Source organism: Carex rostrata, chromosome 3 (genome assembly GCF_964058835.1).
Source record: "Carex rostrata chromosome 3, lpCarRost1.2, whole genome shotgun sequence".
Taxonomy (NCBI): domain Eukaryota; kingdom Viridiplantae; phylum Streptophyta; class Magnoliopsida; order Poales; family Cyperaceae; genus Carex; species Carex rostrata.
Window position 1 is genome coordinate 6,990,239 of NC_135920.1, and position 6,036 is coordinate 6,996,274.

Sequence of the window (6,036 nt, forward strand, 5' to 3'; positions counted from 1 at the left end):
TAGGACTCACACTTGTCAAAACTATACAAGATACAAACACAACAAAAAAACAATAGCGGAGAATCCGTATCCTCTCTGGTATGTAGAGGATCATCCTCACTTTACTGTTTGAGATTAAATCTAACTGGTTTGGGATTCGGGTCGCAAGGGACAATATTTTTGGGCCTTGAGATTCGTGCCTAAGTTAAAAAGAACGGTTAAAATCTAGTGATTGTAAAAGATTCCCTTATCAGGTATTGGAAAGGATGTGAATTCAATAGCGGAAGCCCCAACGAAATTTGGCAAGACAAACAAAAACATTTTCCAAATTGTAATAATTTATTGTACAGGTTTGCAATTTTACATTTTTTTTTATTTACCGGTTAATTATGGTAGACGTATGATTGGCATGTCGGAGACTTGTACTAAAAATGAAATGACAGATGTTAATGTTTATATATATATATATATATATATATATATAAACGAAGGCTAGTTAATTAACTGAGATCATGGCATCATGCCAAGATTCTAGGTTAGGTGCAATACAATAGCGTAGGCCTAACAACCCCAATCAAAGGACCACTACGGAAACAAGACCCTTGGATCACGCCGTGCATTAGGTCAAATCTTTCCTTGGATTCCAACTACCTAGTTAGTACAGCAATTGCATGCACCAAATCAAAACAAATGGTTTCGTTTTACACAGGACACATTGACGTGCTCTCTGTCTCTGCCATTATTGCTCTCTACCAAAACAAAAATCTCCATTCATCCCTGTGGGAACATGGGCTGCTGCTCTTCTGCTCATCTGAGTCATTTTTCTCTGTTCATGGTCTTTACTTTCAGCCATATTTGATTTAATTTTGTCTATTCTGACTGTCAAATTTAAAATTTATAAAAGGAGTGTGAATCGAGAACAGTCAAATTTGCTTAAAACTTGGGTTAGAAATCAGCCTCCTATTTTGACCTTGAAACCATGTCACTCGTTTTCTTTTTGATGACCCAAATTTCATTAAATTAACTGACAATTTGTTGTACAAGACCTATATTAAATTTGAAAACTGATAATAAAAAATTGCACATCGAAAACAGTACAATAAACTTATGATATGCACTGACAAAAAATAAAAGCTGATGGAGGTGCTCTTGTGTGTGTATGCTCTGCTCTGAGCAATGTGTGCGTCTTCAAGGCTTTCTTTTTACAATTTTGATGTCAGTCCATGCTGATCTTTTTACCTCGGTTAATTTTCACAATGAGTGAGGTTGTGGTAATTAATATATATGCATATTATGGGTTGACTCGTGTTATAGAGTTATATCTCTATTTTTAAAATTTAAATAGTTGATCAAAACCATTAAACATAATTTCCATATATAAATTCTACTTGTAAATCAAATTTTATATTTTAGAATTTTTTTACTAGTTTTTAGATAGATAGAAAATCACGGATTTCCGATGATCCATAATTTTCAAATCAAGTGATTTTCAACCTATCTAAACAAATAATATAAAAATTCTAAAAAAACGAAATTTGATCTTCAAGTATATTTCAATATGAACATAATGCTGAATGATTTAAATCGACTATTTGAGAAGATAAGAGTGCTAAATAGTATTGGTATCGTTGCAGATAATATTTTTGTTTTATTCTCATAAATAGTGACATATTCTTGTAAACTTTAAACACAGAGATATAAGTCTATACTGCGAGTTGTGTAATGTGTATATTATCATAGCCTCATTCTTTTACAATATACCTCGATTAATTAGTATTATTTGATCAGATTACACACTGACATGAGCGCGCAGCGGCCACGATGAAACAACCATTTGCTTTAGAACTTCAATAAAAAAAAAAGGTCGTTAAGTAAAACTAAATTAAAATTTTAAACCATAGAAACTTGCGTGCATGTGGAATAAAACTCTATTAGATCATCGTCTAATAAAAGCATGTGGGAGTCGTGCAAACAATATACTTCATATGTGAATTTATTATTTGCAAGAAATCATGATCTAAGTTCAAAGAATCAATATCCTCAAATCATTATATAGAGCGGCCGGTTGTCGGATCAAGATTTGGAAAATCGGGCGAACCTATTTTTATATCACTAAAGCCAGCTTTTATTCTAATAATTAATCTCACTTTTGAGTTAATTCACATTTTTTTAAGATGGCTTGTCGGTGTCCCAAGAAAAGGGGCAAAAAGAAAAGAAAAATGTATCTTTCCTCTAATAATTGTATGTAATTTTTTTTAATAATTGTGACTACGTAGTTAAACGTGCAATCAAAACAAACTGGAAAGGTAACATTATATATCAAATATTTCTCAAAGTTTCAGCTGCCGCAAGTTTGTGATCAACAGCGGAGTCAGAATATCACAATAGAACATAATTATATAATTATTGTAAGCACAAGAATATTTTGTAATTTTTTTTAAATAAAAAAGGTATATTTAAAAAAAAAAATTGGGTATGGAGTAGATAAATACCTTTCTGATCCCATGTGGTTCCGTCATTATTTGTGATGTAATAGGCTGACATAATTTTCTAACTCAAATTATTTTGTAGATATATTTTTTTTAATCTTGACAGCAACTGTTAAGTATTGTTTTGTAAATTTTTTAGAGACCAAAAATTCAATTCGTGATTTTTTTTTTTAATTTTGTAAACTTGTTTTTCTCAAGATATTACTCATGATCTAATGAATACACTTCGTTTTTCTATAATTTGTTAATTCCAATAGCAATTTTGAACCGATTTTTTTATTTATATCCAAAAAATATATAAATTTAAAAAACTAACCAAACCGTTTGTTATTTTCTAAAACTACCCAAACCGGAAAATAATTCTCCGGTTTCAATACCAATTTTCGGAAAAAAATTTTCCGGAAATTGGATCCTAAATCCGGAATAATTTTTTCCAGAATTAGGATTTCTTGTTTTATTTTATTTTTTTGCTAAATCCGGCATAATTTTTTCCGGATTTAGGATTTTTTTTTTTTAGGAAATTTTTTTTTTTCAGTTTTATTTATAATTTATTTATTTTTTGTATTGAAGTATTACAAATATTTAATATATTTTTTAAAAAATAGATGAAATACTATATAATTTGATTTATTCGAAAGACTGCTACAAATAATCCGAATCAACATTTTTCATGCCGGATTTTTGACGGCCGTAAAAAAAAATAATATAATATAATATATGTATATGTATATGTATATGTGTATATATATATAATATATGTATATGTATATATAATATAATATATGTATATGTATATATAATATAATATATGTATATGTATATATAATATAATATATGTATATGTCACACCCCGGAACAGGGGGTCGCGCAGTTTTGTTTTAAAATGCGGTTTTGTTCATGCATGCGGATCTATATTTATATTATTATATTTTTATGTGGGTGGGCCTGATTCTATTAGTATGCGGGGGGTGGCAGGGGGGCGGCAGCCCCCTGCGAGCGTTGTCTGAGGTTACGAAGCACCGGTCAATAGAGCACGGAAAATTTTATTTTGGAGAAGTCAAATTGCATGAAAATCCTTTAACCGACGGTCCAGATTAGTCAAATTATCATATGATTTGATTTAAAACAAGTTTGGTTCAAATCCGATTTAATTTGGCTAAGTTATACTCAAAATAGCATTTTTCAGAATCCCCATTGCGGCCCGCAATAGGGCTGTTGCGGCCCGCAACAAGTTCCAAAATTTCCATCCTCTGCAAATTGTCTCTGCCTCCATTCATTGCGGCCCGCAATGAATTTATTGCGGCCCGCAACAAATTCCAAAATTCCCAGCCTCTGCAAAGCGCTTCTGCCTCCATTCATTGCGGCCCGCAATGAATTTATTGCGGCCCGCAATGACCTGGTTGGCTTTTTAAGCTGCGAATTTTTCTCTGTCTACTCTCATTGCGGCCCGCAATAGGGTTATTGCGGCCCGCAATAAGGGTACTGTTTTTCATTCCTTTGTCCATTTTCGTGAAATTTCACCCCGTTTTCAAACCCGATCAATTCCCCGTATAATTAAACAATTATTCCCCATTCACTAGCAATTTTAATGAAATTTAATATGCAATTTCAACATTTAAGTCATAACAACATTTTAAAACATACCGTTAGGGTTTTATAACATAATACGGTTCGATAATAACCTATACATCAAAATAACCGACTACGGGTTCAACTACACATTCAAAATGGCATAAAAAGGGTTTGGCATAACCTATTAGCTCGGCCTATACTCACGAGTCGAGCCCGAGTCCCACTTCACTCGCGTTTACCTGCACATATCAGTTCAAAGGGAAAAATTCCCCGAGGGGAGGGGGTGAGAAAACCTGTCATCCGTTTTCTCAGTGCGGAATTTAAAGGGCTACTGGATTTGTGAGAAATCCATCACCAGAACTAAATACACTAGCAATAGGGCATCTATTTATTTATTCACCAATAATAATAAATGCACATGTACCGGGAATAGATTCAAACGGGTTTCAATTCACAAAAATCAACATCAAGCAACGAATTTCCAGAAAGATTTGGTTTTACAGATATAATATATATAAGTCTGGTTATGAGGTACAGATATCAACTATCGATCACCTCTGGCTTAACAGTTCTATTTTCTGGTTTCAAGTCATACAATCTCATCAATTCATCACTTAAAATATACACGGGCATATTCCTCGAATATGCAACAGAATATCACTTTTCTCAAAAAGAAATCACTGATACTTTCACTGAATCACTGAACCACAGTTCTACCTAAAATTACACTGCACTTCCCTTACCCAACCGGTACTGGGTTCACTAGGGCCATTCTCCAGATGCGCATAAGGGTCCTGGATGAAAGTCTAGTAGCTAGCTAGACTTTCCACTATGATACACTGTTCACTTCACACAATCAATCCAAGTCATACTGTGGTTCCACTTACTTATTCAAAATGACAGATCAACAATCGATAACCAACATGAGAATCATAACAGTTATACAATTCAATTACACTAATATCACAATTAATGCAATGCGGCAACAAATGCTTTCAATCAGAGATTCAACATGCTATGCACAGTTTATTTAAATCAAGCAATCAACATAAATATAATAATATGCACCGTTATTTAGTTCTACGAATAAACCCCAAAACAGATCCCGTGAACCCCCGCACCTGGTTATGTAGGGCACGTAGAGGGTCCGCGATCTCGCGACTCGGTAAGCTCGTCAATCCCGCTAGCCGTGCTCGTTAGGATCTATCCATAGGTCAACTTATTAAATTCCGGCACTTTTACAATTTAAACCCTAATCAATTTTTTTGGGAAAATTCGTAAATTGGAACTTTGGTTGCACCTTGGAACACGGAATCAATCAATTTACACTATAGAAACAACAAAGGCACGGAATAATCAATTTGGTACGATTCTACGGGTTTTCACCGAAACCCTAAAAACAAGGAATCACGAAATGAGAGAGAAATAGAAACGAGAATTACCAATGGAACGGATGGATGTGCGAGATTTGAGCTCCTCTTCCTAGATCTCGGTTTTCGGGCAAAATGGTCACCGGGGTGTCTCTCTCTCACTCTCTCTCTCTCTCGTTCTTTCTCTCTTGGCGGAAACAAAGGAAAAGAAGAAAAGAGATGGGGGCAGGAAAGGAAAGGAAGGAGGGGAAGAGGAGGGAATGACAAGGGGCCCCCACTTGTAAGTGGTCTTTTTGCAAAATAAACCCTCCACTTGTTCGATATTGTTTAAATGATTTATATAACACCTATTGTTCCTCTTTCTTAACACATTTAATCGTATAATTATTGTTCACCATCCACGTCACTAATTTCGTATATACGTATATATATATATATAATTCGATTTAACCACTTATTATTTTAATTAAATCTGAATTTTAAAAGTTCACGGTGTTACAGTATATATATGTATATATAATATAATATATATGAAAATGAAGATATAAAATATGAGGTATGATGAGGTATAAAAAATATGAGGTATTGGAACCCTCGTTTAGTGTCTCAAAAATTCAGTTTAAGTT